The sequence below is a fragment of the Bos grunniens genome, chromosome 3, assembly GCF_055505025.1.
Source record: "Bos grunniens cultivar Pamir isolate PY7600 chromosome 3, Bosgru_T2T1.0, whole genome shotgun sequence".
Taxonomy (NCBI): domain Eukaryota; kingdom Metazoa; phylum Chordata; class Mammalia; order Artiodactyla; family Bovidae; genus Bos; species Bos grunniens.
Genome location: NC_141167.1, coordinates 75,398,876 through 75,419,996, shown reverse-complemented (window position 1 = coordinate 75,419,996; position 21,121 = coordinate 75,398,876). Strand labels below are relative to the sequence as shown.

The 21,121-nt window shown below is 36.7% G+C and overlaps 1 protein-coding gene across 1 annotated transcript in view; it reads left to right on the top strand.

The window, feature by feature from the left end:
- DPYD (dihydropyrimidine dehydrogenase) overlaps nucleotides 1–21,121 on the top strand; it is a 927,694-nt gene that overhangs the window by 527,922 nt on the left and 378,651 nt on the right. The window lies entirely within an intron of this gene.

Here is a 21,121-nt window from a genome sequence, read left to right as displayed (position 1 = left end):
TGTGTATAATATATTTTATTAAAGAATCTGCCAGTTGCTTTGCTGATGCATAGAAAGATAAAAAAGAAAGAAATGCTAAAGAACTCATAAAAATCCACACAATGTAAGGCTTTGTTATAAATGGGTGCCATGTAGATGGAAGAAGTATCTATATAAGCAGGAGGAAGAGAAATGAAATACTCATTTTATTGAGTTGGTTTTCACTGTATGTGGCTAGTATTTATGAAGGTGATGACCTTAGGAAGAAATTGCAGACTGTAAATCATTTTAAATATAAAGCTGAAGCAGATGCAGAATTTCTTATGTAGTTTATATTTTTCAGTGGGAAATAACTTACCAAATATTTTAACACCTTTATTCTGAATGAGCAAACTAGTTTTTATAAAACCTTTTTTTCTTTCTAAAGTACTATATACAAAAATTATAGTAAAATCAGGCTTCCAGACAGTATTTCGTTTCTTGGTGGATTTTTATATATTGCCTGTGGTATTTTTTAGTCCACAGTATTTTTCTCTTCAATATTGGTTAGGATTGTCCTTAATGTCATTCATTCATTCTCCTCCTTGTCCCCTAGCCCCTTACACTGTGCACACACATGCACCCACACACACATTTCTCTCTCTTTCTCTTTCTCTCAGTGAGCTGGTGGTGAATTGATGTTGAGGTCTGGGGCAATGTTTGCATTGTAAAAAGATTTTTCTGTGATGATCTTTTAAAGATAAATGCTGCTGCTAAGTCGCTTCAGTCGTGTCCGACTCTGTGCATCCCCATGGTCGGCAGCCCACCAGGTTCCTCTGTCCCTGGGATTCTCCAGGCAAGAATACTGGAGTGGGTTGCCATTTCCTTCTCCAATGTATGAAAGTGAAAAGTGAAAGTGAAGTCACCCAGTCATGTCCGACTCTTAGCGACCCCATGGACTGGAGCCTACCAGGCTCCTCCGTCCATGGGATTTTCCAGGCAAGAGTACTGGAGTGTGGTGCCACTGCCTTGAGAACACTTCAAATATTCTAATAATAATAATAAATAATTTAATTGAAATCTGTGGATATTTGCCCACAAACTGATAAATCAGAAAATTTTACAAAGGGACTTAAGCTATCACACATTGGCCTAGCTCATCAGGTTTATTTTTCTGTTTTAGAAAGCTCTAATTATTTCCAAAATCTCTCTTATCTTAAAACAAAATATAATCACATAAGATACCATTTATCTTCCTCAGTTCAACCCTTCAGATGTGAAAGAAACTATATAAAGGCCATCTGAAATCAATAGCTTCTGCTTATTAGGAATTTTTTAATTTTGGAGCTTGATGTTGCAATTATCAGTATGAGCATTATACAATCAACTCTAGTAACAATTTTGTTGGACTATTTGCATTTTAAAGAATCCACATCTTTTGGAAATCTCTTCTCATAATGCCAAGGACAAAAGTGTTCATCCATAAAAATAATTAATAATATATTTTAAAACATAATCTACAGTTTTATGAAATAAAATAATAATGGTAATAAGTAAGTGTGTGTGCAATGGCACCCCACTCCAGCACTCTTGCCTGGAAAATCCCATGGACGGAGGAGCCTGGTGGGCTACAGTCCATGGGGTCGCTAAGAGTCAGACATGATTAAGCGACTTCACTTTGACTTTTCACTTTCATGCATTGGAGAAGGAAATGGCAACCCGCTCCAGTGTTCTTGCCTGGAGAATCCCAGGGACAGTGGAGCCTGATGGGCTGCCGCCTATGGGATCGCACAGAGTCGGACACGACTGAAGCGACTTAGCAGCAGTGCATGCTTAGTTGGTTCAGTCATGTTTGACTCTTTGTGACACTATGACCCTATGTAAGAATAAGCACTTATATAATAATCACTCTGTACTAGATATGGTTATAAATGCTTTATATATTTTAATACTCATTTAATTTTCTAATAGCTTTATAAGATAGGTAGTACTATTTTCCCCATTTCACAGATGAGGAAACTGAGGCATGTGGCATTAGGTAGCATGCCTAAGGCTCGCAGCTGTTATATGGTGATGCCAAAATTTGAACTTGAAATTTGATTTTAGCATCTATGCCCTTTGTAGTAATAGTGTTCAAGAGTATACTTGCTTATATTGCAATATCATTTCAGGTCCTCTTAAAAGCTCAGTATTATTTATTTAATGCAAAATAAGAATATTATGAAATATTCCTTCAATAGTATTTAGATGAACCAATGTAATTAAAAAACCCTTTTTCTGGACAATAACTCTTATTAATAACTTGTCTTAAAGCTCACCTGATACTTTCTACCCTCTTTTGAGCAGGAATAAGATATTATAATAATGGCCTCTAAGAAATGACAGTAAGTAGATAAGAAAGTTAAGACAAAACCCTTGCTTTGTGATTCTACAGTCAAGTAGAAAGACTTGAACGCATTTAAATGTTCTTTTCAATTTCCCTGGAAACAATTTTCTTCTCTTATAATGCTTCTTCTTCTGAGAAAACAATACATGCTTTTCTTGTTTCTAACTCTTTCACCATTTAGATTTCACTCATTATTCTTTTTCTGTATTCTTAGAACTAATTTCTAACATTTTTACTCCCCATATTAAAGTTAACATTTTAAATACAATTAAAATGGCATTCCCATTTGAACCCATAGAAATAATGTGTGTGCACCTAGATATTGCCATGCTGAGAGTAGAATATCCCCCACTGTTTTAGAATTACTCTGATGCCAAACCCAATGAGCTGAATGAAAGAAGGTGACCCTTCATTTTCCAAGTTTAATTATCACTCTCACTGGAGTTTTCCCACATCATTCTCAAGTGCCTGGCTGCCACCTTTAATGACAGGGATTGGATAATTCAACCCATTGTGGCAGCTTCTAACCAAGGGTTAACTTTTTTGAAAAAGAAATTGTGTTGGGGGGCTTATAGGTCAGCTAACACCCATAACCAGTATCTCTATTTCCAGAGACAGTAGGCACCAGTTGACCATGGAGTAGAGGAGACAGCAGGAAGAACGTCTTGAATGTATAGATGAAATGTCTTGTAAGGGGCTTGTTTCTTGACTGTCACAGAATTATACCAAAGCCTACACTCATATGGCTTCCCTGGTGGCACAGTGGTAAAGAACCCACCTGCCAATGCAGGAGACACAAGAGACATGGGTTTGATCCCTGGGTCAGAAAGATCCCCTGTAGTAGGAAATGGCAACCCACTCCAGTATTCTTTCCTGGAAGATTCCATGGACAGGGGAGCCTGGCGGGCTATAGTCCATGAGGTCACAAAGAATTAGACATGACTGAGCGAATGAGCACCCACACACCCACACATACACACACACACACACATACTAGATTTCTTCTTGGCTTTCAAGGTTTCCTTTTATTTATCTGTGAGTTAAATTTGGCACACTGATAATTGTATCAATCAATCTATTGCTAAGGGTTTTTTTTTCCCCCCTAAGCTGAGATTTTTGCAATGCTTATTATGAAATGTATAATTAAGGCTTACAGAAATCAATTTTAAGTGAATCCTTTCATTCTCACTACAAAAACCTTAGAAATCATATATTTTAGGCTTACAAAAAATTTTACCAACAAATTCCTGCTGCATTTTGTCTGAAGGCACTGAATTAGGAAGCAAAGACTGACATTTTCTATCGTTTGTGGCAGTTAGAGTGAGAGTTAGGCAAAAGGTAAGGATTTATCAGTGACTCGGCTGGTGAAGGTAGAAAAGGGAATGATGGCTTTGTTAGAGAAATGAATGAAGGAAGAACAATGGTATGTAATACTTCTATTATAAGATATGTAATTTCTACTGAAGCCCTTTCTCAGTTTATTACTGAAAAAGCAGCACTGCACACATTATGTTCAAAATGACTCAAGTTGCCCTTCATCAGCATTCTGAAGATGCATTCCTGATTACTAGCCTCTAAATACAGAGTTCTTAACTTTGTGTGAGTGCCATGACCTCTGTAGGCACCCTGGTGAAACCTAAAAGCCCGTTTCAGAATACAATTTTGAGTGCATAAAACGAAATTTGCAAGGTAATAAAATATTCCCATTATATTAAAATGAAATTCTTGAATTATGTTAAAAAATATTAGTAATATATATTACTCTAGTAAGAGACTAAAAATACAGTCTAATGGCAGATTAATACTTACTGCAGTCTCGATGTAATGGTGACTTCAAATGCCACCTTGAGCTATCTGCAGCAACTCTACAACTCAACATGATTCTGTGTGGTTTCCTTTGGTGCAAAGTCACAGGTATTGATAGTGTTACACTGGTTTGTTGCTTCATAATACAGGAAATGATACATTTGAATGAGAGTCTAGGGAAAATAAAGATCTAAATTTTTTTCCATCCAAGTTCATGAATTTACTATTTTTCTCTCAAGAGTTGTAAGGACTTCAGATTAAGAATGTATCTCTTGCATTTCCTAATTCTAGTTGCCTATTAGGATCTCCAAGAAACAGTGTTCATTGCAGCACTGTTTACAACAACCAGACCATGGAAGCAACCTAAGTGTCCATCTACAGATGAATGGATAAAGACAATATAGTACATATATACAATGGAATATTACTCAGCCCTAAAAAAAAGAGTTAGTTTGAGTCAGTTGTAGTGAGGTGGATGAATCTAGAGCTTGTTATGCAGAGTGAAGTCAGTCAGATTATGCATTATGCATTATGATTAATGCATAAATCAATATGCATTATTATTATATATTAATGCATATTTATGGAAACTAGAAAGTTAGCAGTGATGAACCTATTTGCAGGAAAGAAATGGAAATGTAGACACAGAGAATGGACTTGTGGACACAGTGGGGAAAGGAGAGGGAAGGATGAACTTAGAAAGTAACATTCACATATATACACTGTGCTATGCTGTGCTTAGTCGCTCAGTCATGCTCAACTCTTTGCAACCCTTTGGACTCTAGCCAGCTAGGCTCATCTGTCCACAGGGATTCTCCAGGCAAGAATATTTGAGTGAGTTGGGTTGGGAACATGGGTGGGAGTAGGAGAGAGTGTGTGTGTGTGTGTGTGTGTATATATATATATATATATATATATAAAAAAATACATAATTACGGCTGATTTGTGGTTTTGTACAGGAAATCAACACAATATTGTAAAGCAGTTATCCTCCAATTAAAAAATAAGTTAAAAAGCACAGTATGTTCTAGGAAATTTATAACCGGAACATGAATCTGAAATGTGTCCTAGTTAAGCTGATACACTTGTAAGGAAAAATTAAAGAATTCTTTAGGCATCCAGGCAACAAGATACTATCAAAGGGGAAAGACAGTGATAAAAATTCTTAATATTAAAAATACCAGATATTAAATAAAAAAAAGAAAGAAAAGTTCAGCACCAAATCTTAGCTTGACTGAGATGATGTGACCAAAATGATGATGTGACCAAATGATGACTCAGTTACCACTTTCATTGTGGGTGAACTTAACTTCACCAAGAAATTAAGTCCAGCCTCATAGCAAAAAGAAAGTCACTGAATAATATTAGCATTACAGACTTAAAAGTAAAGCCCCACCACACCGCCTTGTTTTAGACCACTTTAGCAAGTTGTTAGAAGAGATGCTTGCTGCCCGCCTAGACAGTGTTCAGCCTCAACTCAGAAAGATGCTATAGGTTTCAAACAGAAGACGCTCTGGCCTGGTGTTTGCAGAGAGAGTTTTGGAGAGCCTCCCACCACTGAGCCATGGAAATGCTCCTGTCCCTACCTCCAGAGCCCCTTCCACATGTCTGGGAAGAATGAAGGGTTTGAGCTGTACCCTCTCTGTTGATAGATCGTGTCAGGTGTTCAATGGGTATGCAGTTCCCCATGCCTCCCTCACTTGCATGCTCTCTGCCTCCCCTTCTCAGATCCCAGGTCAAGAGAACCCTCCCTGTTTCCTCTGGGGTTTGGCCAGGTCCCCTGCTGTGGTCAGAAGTTCTTCAGTCCTCATGACACTGATCACGGTGGTCCGTTGCCATTTGTGCTGTTTATCAATGTCTGCCTCCCAACAAAGGAGGACTACTAAGTCAGGTGTTATTCTGGCTCTTAGCACACACCTGATGTGTTGGACTTCTAGGAAATTATATCTATATATTAATAAAATGGTCACATCGTTTTATCATCTTAAGTCATGAGTTCAGTCCTTAAGACTAGCCTCAGCATTAATATATGACATTGTTTCTCTCTCTCAGACTTACTTTACTCTTTATGACCTGCTCTAGGACCAAAGACAAGGTTTCAACACCATGTCAAAGTTTGTATCTTTTTCAGATGTATTTTAATACATCTGTTAATGTATAAAACATTAACTTGTTAATTTTGAAAATATTTATGTGCTTTGCAGATGATCCATGTTGAAAAGTAACTAAGTCTGTATGAAGGAGATGAAATAAAAATGATTCAGTGTGTGTTTTTTTTTTTTTTTTTAAAGAATCTCTTGGAGAGTTAGGCCCTATACTAGTTCAATCATTTCAGTAATTCTGGCATGGATAAAGTGAATATATATCTATGTGTATGTATATGTAAGTACGTGTATAGATACATATTTGTGTGTGTGTAAAGTTCATCAATTGATTGTACTACATATATAATCAATATCACTCATGAACTTTGCATACATCATTAAATATTTATAAAACTCCTAAACCAGAACTATTTACTGGGAGCTGTTTATTTTTGCTAGGAACTGTACTAAGGGCTTTATGTATCTGTGAAACAAAGATTTTCCCCATTTTACAGATGAGGGAACTGACATTAGAGATATTGCTTTAACTGTCCAGATCACAGAGTTAGTAAGTTAATGCATTGGAACTGGAAATCATCCCATTATACCATGAAGCAGGTTCCATTTGACTATAAAGAACCTGAGGAATTAAGAACATATGTATTACAATCCTCCCTTGCTGATATGGGGCAAATAGATTGAGCTTTCTCAACTGCAGACTCTCAAAAACCATTAAACATCTTTTCACTTGACAGAGAAAGTTCTGTCATTAGTTCCAGTGAAGAATATTTTATGGCTCAGCTCTTTTGGCTTTGCAGAGATGGAGGTGTATCTATAGAAAACAATACCAGCAACTTGGTGTGGACTGATTTGAACTGTTACCCAGCCTCCTTTTAAGTTCTATATTTGAAAATAGGAAGTTGAGAGTCAGATCTAGATATCTTCCAAACAGGAGGATGCTCTCTGTTTATTCAGCAGACATTCATCACCCCATCATTCCTGTACAGTCTTCTTACAGGTGTCCTGGAGGCTGACTCAGCAGAAGTAGGCTTTCTTTTCTTTGGGATATGTGTAACTAAGTCTAACTAATTAGAAAAGGGGGGTGGGTGCTGTTACTCATGCAATCCAGTCAGAGAAATAAAATTTAGTAACAAATAAAACTACAGTAAATGTATTATCAGCCAGCAGTGATCAGTACACGTTCATTACTTTTGCTTTCCTATCACAGAACTTATAAAGTATAAATAGCACCCTAGCTCTTCTCTTCTCATATCCCAAGAAAAGGGTTTCACCAACAGAGATGTAAGAATGTCATATTTTTAGTGATTCTTCTGAATTTGAGTTACTTATACTTTATGTAGACTATAAGGTCTTCTGACTTCTTCTTCAATGTTTTATTCATTGTAGTTCTTTTCCTTAATATCATTCATTCATTTGCTCTATCCAGAATTATTTGAGCTTATTAAGTTCATGTTTCTGTAAATTTCTACATGTTCTCAACTGGTTTGTGTTTTTTTTTTTTTTTTTTTTTTTTTTAGAAAAGTACTGGATCAGGCATTGAAGGGAAGTCTAGTGAATCCTCTAGGAAGCCCTTCCCTTTTTCACACCATCGCTTAAGTAGTGATTTTGTAATACTGTGAATTCCAGAAGACAGATATTTCCCAACTTCCTTTTTTTGCTAAAATCTCAATTATCCAGTGACATTATTTTTTTTTTAAAAGATCTATTTAGTGTATATAAATAAAAATAAATCATATTTAAATATATCATAGTCTAAAAAATAAATCATAAAATGGAAATTTAAAATATTAAAGTGGATGGGGCAAAGCAGTCCATGTCCAGTTATCTTAATAAGTATCTATTTTCACTTTTCTAGAGTATATGGAGTCCAGGGATGACAGGCATAGGGTTTAGAATCAGAATGGATTTAAATCTCAGCAGCTCCTCTGACTTGTTGCTTTATTGATACTTAGCCTCATTCTCATCAGTATGATGATAATACCATCTCTCAGAGTTTGTTGTAAAAATTAAATGAGATATTATAGGTAATGGGCTTGACATATTGCAAGTATTTGTGACTTTAAATTATACTGCAGAGAATGTGTCCTTAGTCACTCAGTTGTGTCTCTCTGAGAGCTCATGGACTATAGCTGGCCAGGCTCCTTTGTCCCTGGGATTCTCCTAGCAAGTATATTGGAGTGGGTTGCCATTTCCTTCTCCAAGGGATCTTCCCAACCCAGGGATCAAACCCATATCTCTCACATCTCCTGCATTGGCAGACAGATTCTTTACCACTGAGCCACCTGGAAAACACTTCATAGAATAACTTTATGCATTTAGATTTTATTTCTACTAAAAATAATAATTTTTTTTCATGAAATATTCTGAGGGGTAGATTTAGCAAATAGAAGGAAACATCATTTTTATAGCTCTTGAATCATGTTGCCCAATTGATTTTCAAAACATTTTAAACAGTTCATATAAAAGACACTATTTCAGAAATAATTACCAATTAAAAATTAAATACTAAGTTAATAAATATATTTTTAGTGATTATTCTGAATTTGAGTTAATTATATGTTATGTAGAATGTAAGGTCTTCTGATTCTTTCCTCAGTGTTTCATTCATTGTACTTCTTTGCCTTAATATCATTCATTCATTTGACTTAGCTTCTGATTAAAATAAAGCTAGAATAATGACAGTTATTTTCTTGGTTTCAGCATAGAAGCAAAGAAAAATTAAACTATATTTAATTCCACAAAACAAGAGTAGCCAAAATTAATAAGAAAACATAATATAGCTCGTAGTTACATGATTTATTTCTGGCTTCATGTAGCCAAGCAGTTTCTTAAGATAAGGCATTTCTAGTTCCTTAAAAAAAAAAAAAATTAGTAGCATCCTAGATGGAGTAATGGGACTGAATTTACTCTCTCAATTGAAATAGTAGCATCCAAAAACTTATATATGAAACAACAATTTTTAAGAGGTAGAACATCAGTCAGTAAGGACAGTGGTCACTGAGAGATGGAAAGCAAAGGAAATGAACTCTGCCATTGCCCAAGAAAATTTCCAGGCTATAGGGCAGGCAGCAAAAACCAGTCAGAAATCAGAAAAGTAGAACTGAGAGTCCAGAGAGAACAAGGGTGACTAGCATTCACAAGATAAAGCATCAGAAAGTAGAGAGCTGCATACAGAAACACCTTTGGAGATTTGCAAAAGATCCCTTGAGTACTTAACAGAGTACAGATCAGCTCATGCCTGTTAGTAAATTAGACTACAGAAAGAACTTTCAGAATGGATTTGAGGGGCTATTATTCAATTTTCACATATATCTGGAAATTATGACTCTTCTTGACAGCCAGAGTGAAAAACCTTATGAATCACAATTAGTTATAGGCCAAGCACTTGTTTGGGTATGCCCAACAAACCTTAAAAGCCAGACCTGAAAGGATAAAAATATGTCTAAGTAATGTAACTGCTAAGAATGTGAAGTAGAAGGACATGTGTTCATTTTCTCCTGTGAGAATTCCAAAATTGCGATTCGCTGCTGAACAACCATCGACAGGAGAATGTTGGATCCTACCAAAAAAAGATACCCCACATCCAAGGGTGAAGGAAAAGCCCCAACATGACAGTAGGAGGAGCTAAATCTCATTTAGAATCAAACTCTGTGCCCGCCAGATACACTCGAGGGCTCAAATACCTGGTGTGTACCAGGACCCAGAGACCCCGCAGAGACTGAGCCAGACCTGCCTTGTGTTTGAGCATCTCCTGCAGATGCACAGGTCAGCAGTGGCCAGCCATGGGGACAGGGGCTCTGGCTGCAGCAGATCTGGGAGGCAAGGTGTGTGGCTTAAGTCCTCTTAGAGGAGGTTGCCATAAGACCTACATGGACCCACCAAGCAGATAACCCACAAACTGGAGACCAGTTATACCAAAGAAGTTCTCACACTGTTATGCAAGTTCTAGGACCCACAACAAATTTCCCAAACCTGGGGATCTGACAAAGAGACTGAGAACCCCCAGGGAGTTTGATTTGGAGGCCGGTGGGATTTGATTACAGAACTTCCACAGGACTGGAAAACAGACTCTTGGAGAGCACAAACAAAACCTTGTACACACCAAGACCCAGAAGAAAGGAGCAGTGACCCCACAGACTGAGCCAGACTTGCCTTTGAGTGTCCAGGAGTCTCTGGCAGAAGCGTGAGTCAACAGTGGCCTGCCAGGGGGTCAGCGGCACTGACTACAGTAGTGCTGGCATAAGTCCTTTTGAAGAGAGAGAACAAAGGAAGGGAACACAGCCCATCAAAGAAATTGGATTAAATATTTACTGAACATAGAGCCACCCATCAAAACAAGACCCAGATTCCTCCACAGCCAGTCCCTCCCATCAGGAAGTTTCCACAAGCCTCTTATCCTTATCTATCAGAGGGCAGACAATTTGAAAACCATAGTCACATAAAACCAGCCAAACTGATTACATGGATCACAGCCTTGTCTAACTCAATGAAACTATGAGCGATGCCATGTAGGGCTACCCAGGACAGATGGGTCATGGTGGAGAGTTCTGACAAAACGTGGTCTGCTGGAGAAGGGAATGGCAGACCACTTCAGTATTCTTGCCTTGAGATCCCCATGAACAGTATGAAAAGGCGAAAAGATATGACACTAAAGATGAACTCCCCAGGTCAATAGGTGCCCAATATGCTACTGGAGAACAGTGGAGAAATAACTCCACAAAGAATGAAGAGATGGTGCTGAAGCAAAAACAACACCCAGTTATGGATGTGCCCAGGTGATGGAAATAAAGTCCAATGCTGTAAGAACAATATTGCATAGGAACCTGGAATGTTAGGTCCATGAATCAAACTGATTTTGAAGTGGTCAAACAGGAGATGGAAAGAGTGAACATCAACTTTTTAGGAATCTGTGAACCAAAATGGACCAGAATGGGAGAATTTAATTCAGATGACTCTTCTATCTACTACTACTACTTCTAAGAATCCCTTAGAAGAAATGGAGTAGCTCTCATAGTCAACAAAAGAGTCCTAAATGCAGTTCTTGGGTACAGTCTCAAAAATGACAGAATGAACTCAGTTCGTTTCCAAGACAAGCCATTCAATATCACAGTGATCCAAGTCTATGCCCCAAACACCAATGCTGAAGAAGCTGAAGTTGAGTGGTTCTATGAAGCCCTACAAGACCTTCAGGAACCAACACAAAAAAAGATATCATTTTCATCATAGGGTACTGGAATGCAAAAGTAGAAAGTCAAGAGATACCTGGAGTAACAGGCAAGTTTAGCCTTGGAGTACAAAATGAAGCAGGGCAAAGACTAACAGAGTTTTGCCAACAGAACGCACTGGTCATAGCAAATACCCTGTTCAAGAAACACAAGAGAGGACTCTACACATGGACATTACCAGATGGTCAATACCAAAATCAGATTGATGATATTCTTTGCAGCCAAAGATGGAAAAGCTCTATACAGCAGGCAAAAACAAGACCAGGAGCTGACTGTGGCTCAGATCATGAACTCCTTATTGCAAAATAAGATTAAATTGAAGAAAGTAGGGAAACCACTAGACCCTCAGGTATTACCTTACGATTATACAGTGGGAGTGACAAATAGATTCAAGGGATTAGGTCTGATAGACAGAGTGCCTAAAGAACTATGGAGAGAGGTTCATGGCATTGTACAGGAGGTGGTGATCAAAACAATCCCCAAGAAAAAGAAATGAAAAAAGGCAAAATGGTTGTCTGAGGAGGCCTTACAAATAGCTGAGAAAAGAAGAGAAGTGAAACAAAAAGGGAAGATATACCCATCTGAATACAGAGTTCCAAAGCATAGCAAGGAGAGATAAGAAAGCCTCCCAAAGTGATCAGTGCAAAGAAATAGAGGAAAACAATAGAATGAAAATGACTAGAGATCTCTTCAACAAAATGAGAGATCCCAAGGGAATATTTCATGCAAGGATGGGTATAATAAAGTACAGAAATGGTATGGACCTAACAGAAGCAGAAGATATTAAGAAGAGGTGACAAGAATGCACAGAACAACTATACAAAAAAAGATTTAATTACCCAGATATCCACAATGTTGTGATCACTCACCTAGAGCCAGACATCCTGGAAAGCAAAGTCAAGTGGGCCTTAAAAGCATCACTACGAACAAAGCTAGTGGAGGTGATGGTATTCCAGCTGAGTTATTTCAAGTCCTAAAAGATGATGCAGTGAAAGTGCTGCACTCAATATGCCAGCAAATTTGGAAAACTCAGTAGTGGCCATAGGACTGAAAAAGGTCAGTTTTCATTCCAATCCCAAAGAAAGGCAATGTCAAAGAATGTTCAAACTATGGCACAATTGCACTTATCTCAAACGCTAGCAAAGTAATGCTCAAAATTCATCAAGCTAGGCTTCAATAGTACATGAACTGGGAACTTCCAGATGTACAAGCTGGATTTAGAAAAGGCAGAGGAACCAGAGATCAAATTGCCAACATCCATTGAATCATAGAAAAAACAAGAGAATTCCAGAAAAATATCTACTTCCACTTTATTGACCTTTTGACTGTGCCTTTTGACTATTGCCTTTGACTGTGTAGATCACAACAAACTGTGGGAAATTCTGAAAGAGATGGGAATACCAGACCACCTTACCTGCCTCCTGAGAAATCTGTGTGCAGATCAAGAAACAACAGTTAGAACCAGACATAGAGCAACAGACTGGTTCAAAATTGGGAAAGGAGTGGCTCAATGCTTTATATTGTCACCCTGCTTATTCAATTTATATGCAGAGTACATCATGTGAAATACCTGGCTAAATGAAGCACAAGCTGGAATCAAAATCCCTGGGAGAAATATCAATAACCTCAGATATGCAGATGATGCCACACTTACAGCAGAAAGCAAAGAGGAACTGAAGAGGATCTTGGTAAAAAATAAAGAGGAGAGTGAAAAAGCTGGCTTAAAACTCAACATTCAAAAACTAAAGATCATGACATCCAGTCCCATTGCTTCATGGCAAATAGGTGGGGAAACAATGGAAACAGTGGCAGACTTTATTATCTTGGGCTCCAAAATCACTGCAGATGGTGACTACAGCCATAGAATTAAAAGATTCTTGCTCCTTGGAAGAGAGGTTATGACAAACCCAGAGAAGGCAATGGCACCCTACTCCAGTACTCTTGCCTGGAAAATCCCATGGACAGAGGAGCCTGGTAGGCTGCAGTCCATGGGGTTGCTAAGAGTCAGACACGACTGAGCGACTTCACTTTCACTTTTCACTTTCATGCATTGGAGAAGGAAATGGCAACCCACTCCAGTGTTCTTGACTGGAGAATCCCAGGGACAGGGGAGCCTGGTGGGCTGCCGTCTATGGGGTCGCACAGAGTTGGACCCGACTGAAGTGACTTAGCAGCAGACAGCATATTAAACATCAGAGACATTTTTTTGCTAACAAAAATCCATCTAGTCAATGCTATGGTTTTCCCAGCAGTCATGAATGGATGTGAGAGTCAGACCATAGAGAAAGGTGAACACTGAAGAATTGGTGCTTTTGAATTGTGGTGTTGGAGAAGACTCTTATACTGCAAGGAGATCCAACCAGTCTATCCTAAAGGAAATCAGTCCTCAATATACCTTGGTAGGACTGATGCTGAAGCTCCAATACTTTGGCCACCTGATGCAAAGAGCTAACTCATTAGAAAAGACCGTGATGCCGGGAAAGATTGAAGGTAGGAGGAAAAGGGGACGGCAGCATATGATATGGTTGGATGGCATCATCGACTTGATGGACGTGAGTTTGATCAAGCTCCGGGAGATGGCGATGGATAGGGAAGCCTGGGGTGCTACAGTCCAGTGGTTGGTTGCAAAGAGTTGGACGTGAATGAGAAACTGAACTGAACTCAGTATAACTGCAACTGAGAAAGAATTCTCGAGAATATTTATAGGAATACAAACTATTACCAAACACTGTAAAATTCAATTTTTGACATCTAATTAAAAAATTACCTACCCTGTAAAGAAATCAGAACGTAAACCCAAAATAAGAAAAAAGAATCAGTTTAAACTGTGTTATGTTAAAATTAGCAGACAAATACATTAAAGGTGTTTTTACAACTATATTCCATACTTTCAAAAATCCAAGTTAAACTATGGAAAATAGATAAAAGACCTATATCAAAATTACAGGCTTGAAAACTACATTTCAAAGGGTAAAGAACACAATAAAATTTGTTAGGAGCATGTTAGGCACTGCAGAAGAAACAGTTAATAACTTGAAGATGGAGCAATGAAAACTACCCTAAATGAAGCACACACACATACCTTGTCAGCTGGGGACAACTTATATATACTGGAATTCCTGAAATCTGAAGAAATAATGGACCAAACTTTCTTAATTTTTCTTAAAACAACAAGCCTTCCCCACTCCACAAACAATGCTAAAACAAACAAAAATAATAAACAAGAAGCTTGATGAACTCCAAGTATAAGGAACATGAAGAAAATTACGACAAGGTAGTGCATCATAATCAGATTAATTAAACCAGTGATAAAGGGAAAAAAAAAACCTTCACAGCAGCTAGGAACAGAAAGCATGTTCCATACAGAGAAACATAACATAAGAAAAACATAATATTCTGCTGTAATTTATCACCAGAAGCAATGCAAACTAATGTCATCTTTAAAGTGCTGAAAGTTTAAAAAAACAAGCAAACAAAAGCTGTTAACAGATTTCAAAATTCAGTAACATGCCTTTCAAAGTGCAGGTGAAGTAAGTACTTTTCAAACATAAAAAGAGTGAAAGAATTCATCACCAGAAAATCTGCACTACAGGAAATGTTAAAAATATTTTTTGTTAAGGAAAAGGATGCCAGGTTGAAATATTGATCTATACAAAGGAGTAAAGAGCACTAGGATTTGTAACTACATGGATAATATAGGTGTTTTTTTAAATCATTTAACTTACTTTAGAAAAGAATTTGTTGTTTAAACAAAAACATAAGATAGCATGGGGGTATATAACATACCTGGAAGTAAAATGCATGACAACAATAATGCAGAAGTTGTGAGGAAGAAATGGAAGTATACTACTATAAGTGTCTAAAACCATATATAAAGTTTTATATCCTTTGAAGACAGACTATGATAACTTAAAGATATATACACTAAGCTCTAAAAATAATTGAAATTATGTGACTGAGTTACAGATAAATCATAAATAATAAAGTATGAAATAGAGTCAAATCACTCAAACCAAAAGAAAGTAAAGTTAAACCTAACCATATCAATCTAGTCCAAACTATTGTTTTTCCATTGGTCATGTATGGAAGTGAGAGTTGGACCATAAAGAAAGCTGAGCCAAAGAACTGATACTTTTGAACCCTGGTGCTGGAAAAAACTCTTGAGATTCCCTTGGACTGCAGGGAGATCAAACTGGTCCATGCTAAAAGAAATCAGTCCTTAATATTCATTGGTATGACTGATGCTGAAGCTGAAGCTCTAGTACTTTGGCCACCTGATGCAAAGAGTTGACTCATTAGAAAAGACCCTGATGCTGGGAAAGATCGAAGGCAGGAGGAGAAGGGGACGACAGAAAATGAGATGGTTGGATGGCATCACCGACTCAATGGACATGAGTTTGAGCACCCTCCAGGAGTTGGTGATGGAGAGAGAAGCCTGGAGTGCTGCAGTCCATCAGGTCACCAAGAGTCAGACACGACTGAGTGACTGAACTGAACTGAATTAAACTGATATCAATAATTGCATTAAATGTAAATGGTCTAAACAACTGAATTAAAAGGGAGAGATGTCCATATTTGATAAAAAGTGGGATTCAACTGTATGCTGCCAACAAGGGGAAAAAAAAAGATTTTAAATATGAGTACACAAGAGAATACTGAAGCAATGGGAGGAGATATGTCATGCTAATTCTATTCAAATAAAATCTTGTAATATTTATAGCAGATAAAGTAGTTACAAAAGCAAAGAATATTATCAGGGGTAAAAATGATCATTTTATAATGATTAAAAAATCAATTCATGTAGAGTTGATAGCAGTCCTAATTGTTTCATTCACTTAATAGCAGAACTTCAGGATACCTGAATACAAAAAAGAGACAACTGCAAAGAGCAGTGGAAAGAAATTATAAATGGAGATTTTCATACCTGCTTGTCAGTAATTAATTAAACAATAGAATGAGGCTATTGAGGATTTGAACAATGCAATTGCCTTATTTAGTTGACATTTGTAGGACTAGCCATCCAAAGGAGGCAGAATACACAGTCATTTCAAATACATGCATAACATTTACTAAGATAGGCCATATTCTGGGTCATAAAAGATGTCTCAGTAATTTTAAAAAACTTAAGTCAAGCAAGATATATACTCTGCTCAAAGTAGAATTAAATTTATATCCAAAAATAGGAAAGTACTTGGAAAATCCTCAAATATTTAAAAAGTAAATAATATACCTCAAAAACACTTAGATGAAAGAGGAAATCATAAGGAAAATTTAGAAGTATTTTTAACTGAATGAAATTTAAAACATGAAATATCAAAATTCATGGTATATCATAAAAACATTACTTGAGGGAATGTCTATAGCATTAAATTCATGTATCAGAAATTAAGAAAGGCCTCAAATAAATGACCATAACTTCCACCTTCAAAAACTATGGCAAGAGAACATTAAGCCCAAAATAAATACCATAATGGACACGATCAAGATCAGAGAAAGAAAATGATGAAATAAAGAACAGAAATATAATAGAATATATCAAGGAAGATAGAGCTGATTTGTTAAGAAGACATAAAATTGATAAACTTTAACCAGACTGAGGAAAAAAGAGAGAAGAAACACAAAACAATATAAGGAATTAGAGAGGGGCCACCACTGCAGACTTTACAGATATTAAAAGGAAAATGACAGGACACTATGAACAATTTTATAGAAATAAACCTGTCCACATAGGTGAAATGCACAAATTCCTTTAAAGATGCAGGCTTTCAAAATGAAGTCAGGAAGCAGTGGATAACATTAGGGAAGTTGAATTTCGGTCAGAATACTTGCATGATCAAAACTACTGACCCAGATGGCTTCATGATTTAATTCCACCAACCATTTAAGAAAGAATAATGCTAATTCTACACATACTTTTTCAGAAAAGCAGAGGAAGTACTTCCTAACTAAACTTATAACACCAACACTTTGATATCATAACTAGACAAAGGCAGAACAAGAATACTATAGACCGATGTCGCTCATCAGCACAGATGCAAAAATTCTAAACAAATTTACAAGTATTAACCAATAATATAGAAGGAATATAATAGATTGTGAGCAAATGAGGTTTATTCCAGGAATTCTAGTAAGTTTAACATTTGAAAATAATGCTGTTCACAAAAATTGCAAACTAATAACACCAAAAACACAAATAGAACAAAAACATTTCAAGAAATCCAAAAATGTATTCCTAATGTTTTAAGAAATTTCAGCAAATAAAGAATAGAAAAATAATTTCTTAAATACATTAATTAATGCATTATAAAATTATAAATTATATTTTAAAAAATCGCTACACCTAACATCTAAGTTAATGGTAGAAAACTGAATATTTTCTTCCTAATAAAAATGAAACAATATTTGCTTTTGCCATTTCTAGGACACACTGTACTAGAGCTCCTACACTGTTTAATAAGGGAAGATAAAGAAATAAGATATCCAGATTGCAAACGAAGAAGTAAAACTGCCTTTATTCACAGATGACATAATTGCTTATATAGAAAATCTGACTAAATATACCAATAAAAACCATTTTATTTACAAAAGTAGGTAGCTAGCTTACAAGCTCCTGTTTTCACATTTGCCTTTTTAAAAAATGACATTGAAATACTGTTTATTTTCATTACTGACTTTTCTTGTACTCTGTTAAATTCTGCACTCCAGGCAAATGCCTACCTTACCTCAATCTGGCCTTGCCCTGCCAAACTGCTAAGTCACTTCAGTCGTGTCCGACTCTGTGCGACGCCATAGACGGTAGCCCACCAGGCTACCCTGTCCCTGGGATTCTCCAGGCAATAGTACTGGAGTGGGGTGCCATTGCCTTCTCCAAAATGCAACTTTAAATAATAAATGAGTTTATCAAGACTGCAAGATACAAGATCAACTTTTAAACATCATTCTTACTTTTTATATACTAGTAATTAACAATTAGAAACTGAAATAAGTATATCACATCTATATAGCAAAAAAATGAAACGGATAAATTTGACATAAAATATGAAATATATGAACACTGAAAACTACCATATGTTACTGGTAGAAATTAAAGAAGAACTAAATACATGGGGGGACTTCCCTCTTGGCTCAGTGGTAAAAAATCTTCCTGCATTGCAGGAGATGCAGGTTTGATGTCTAGGTTGGGAAGATCTCCTGGAGAAGGAAATAGCAACCCACTCCAGTATTCGTGCTTGGCAAATCCCATGGACAGAGGATCCTGGGGTGCACGGGTTCGCAAAAGAGTCAGACATAACTTAGAAACTGAGCACATATCGTGTTCACTGATCAGAAGAGTCACTACTGTTAAGGTGTCAAGCAACTTCATATTGATTTAAAGGTAAAATGAAATTACAATGAAAATATTAGCATGATTGTTTGCATTATTTGACAAATTGATTCTGAAATTCATAAGGGCTTACCATAGCCAGAATAATTCGAAAAGAACCAAGTTGGAAATTTAAAACTTTCTGACTTCAGGACTTACAGTAATTAGAATAGTATTGTATTGGTGTAAAGTTAGATTATTGGAGCAAAATAACAAGTCTAGAAAGCAACATACAAATTAGTTTTATGAACAAAGAATTTTTGACAGATATACTTGAAGGAAATCCAGTGGACAACATATAGTCTTTTCAACATAAAATGCTGGTAAAATTCTTGCCTGGAGAATCCTGGGGACAGAGGAACGTGGTTGGCTATAGTCCATGGGGTCACAAAGAGTCAGACAAGACTGAAGGGACTGAGCATGCACGCATGCAAAAAAAATAAATGACTCATATTCTACACAATACATAAAAATTACCTCAAAATTTTTACTATCCCCAGGTAGGTATTTTACATATGGTAGAGTATATAATTCAGTGTTACTCTCTCAATTCATCCTACCTTATACTTCCCTCCACTGTGTCCACAAGTCCATTCTTTACATCTGTGTCTCTGTTCTCTCAGTTACGAAGTTGTGTTCGACTCTTTGTGATCCCATGGACTATAGCCCACCAGGCTCCTCTGTCCATGGAATTCTCCAGGCAAGAATACTGGAGTGGGTTGCCATTTCCTTCTCCAATGTCTCTATTCTTGCCCTGCAAATAGGTTCATCAGTACCATTTTTCTAGATTCCATATATATGCATTAATATACAATTTTTGTTTCTCTCTTTCTGGTTTACTTCACTCCATGTAACAGGCTCTAGATTCATCCATCTCAAGTCAGCTGACTCAAATTTGTTCTTTTTTATGGCTAAATAATATTCCATTCTGTATACGTCCTACAAATTATTGTACCAAAACATGTGTCTATACAAAGACTTGTACAGGACTGTTCACAGCTACTGTAAATGTAATAGCATAATACTCTGAATGATTCAAATGTCCAGCTGGGTAGGTATGTATACAATAAAATACTACTCAGCAGTAAGAAGAATGAGCTCTTAATACATACCACTTGAATTAATCTCAAAAATTATGCTGAGGAAAAAAAGCCAGCCTCCCTCCCTTCAAAAAAGTATACATTTTATAATAAAATTGTAGGAACAGTTAACTAATCTATAAGGACACAAAATAAGTTAATGGTTACCTGAAAGACAGGCGAGGAGTTGGAGGGAGGAATTATAAAGAGTCAGAAGGAAATTCAGGGGCATGATAGACACATCCATTATCTTGATTCTGATAATCGTTTCAAAGTATACACACATGTCAAAACTCGTAAAAGTATAAGTTCTAAATATGTGCATAATATTGTATGTTATACTTCATGTAACATATACAATTGTATTTCAGTAAATCTATTTTAACAGACTCACTAGGTTAAATTTAAAATTTCAAAAGTGCTTTTCATGGGATGTGTACTGGCAATTAATCCCATGTTGGATTAAATGGCCAAACCTCTATCACCCAACTGTTCAATACCTACCCACAGCCCAAGCCACCAGTCAATTATTACTTTCATGAAATTTTCTAGTGTTTTGATCGTATTCACTTTGATATGGGGATACTGGAATTAACATAAGGTTAAAGATGACCTTATGCGGTGTTAAGAAAGAAAAGAAATGTGTGGATTTTTAAGTTTCTGCTTTGTAGGAGATTAAAATGCTAGTGCTTTGTCTCATTCAGTAAAGGAAAAATCTTAAGAAAATCCATCAAAGCTTTTCTATCACTTTGTGTATACAAGCATTAACTGCCTACAACATACTTTTTCTCAAATTCTCCGCTACTTTGTAATTTGTCAGGCTGCCTTTTGGGTAACAATATCTGCCCATGGGGTGGCAGAGAGTTGGACACTACTGAGCAGGCACCCACACGCACATTGCCTCCTCGGTTTGGAAGTACAGCGTCCAACACAGTTAGCTCTGTGGAAAGAGACCCTGGGGATGGCGATGTTCCATTGAGTTTAGACTGTTGGTATAAGCTTTAGCTCATGAGAGGGGTAGTGGAGACTGTTTGTAAATTCTATATGTTTACTACTAATGAGGTCACGTCATAAAATACAAAGTCCATACTCAAATAACTGCAGAGGTTTGTTCAGTGGACTCAATTTAATTAATACCATTTTGGTAATATTTCACATCAGTCAGTGTCCTCTTTTTGTGGAGAAGTCAACTCTAATGC